General features: G+C 65.3%; 1 protein-coding gene across 1 annotated transcript in view; it reads left to right on the forward strand.

The window, feature by feature from the left end:
• Nucleotides 1-331, forward strand: part of PKP1 (plakophilin 1) — a gene marked incomplete at its 3' end in the record, with an annotated part of 14221 nt that overhangs the window by 13525 nt on the left and 365 nt on the right. The window lies entirely within an intron of this gene.

Here is a 331-nt window from a genome sequence, read left to right on the forward strand (position 1 = left end):
TGGGGTGACGGAGCCTCCCCAGCCGCCCCCGCCGTGCCCTGCCAGGCTGGGCCAAAGGCTGGTCCCCTCCCGAGAGACGGGGCGCTTCCTCTCCTCGGACCTGACCCCGCGGCCCACGGCAGGGCCCTCACTGTTGTTACATTTTTAAATTGATTTCAGAGAGGAAGGGAGAGGGAGAGAGAGAAGCATCCATGAGAGAGGATCATGGACCGGCTGCCTCCTGCACGTCCCACACTGGGGCTCGATCCCACAACCCGGGCCTGTGCCCTGACCGGGAATCGAACCCCGACCTCCTGGTTCATAGGTCAACGCTCGACCCCTGAGCCGCGCC

Source organism: Myotis davidii, unplaced genomic scaffold (genome assembly GCF_000327345.1).
Source record: "Myotis davidii unplaced genomic scaffold, ASM32734v1 scaffold1915, whole genome shotgun sequence".
In the NCBI taxonomy this organism is placed as follows: Eukaryota; Metazoa; Chordata; class Mammalia; order Chiroptera; family Vespertilionidae; genus Myotis; species Myotis davidii.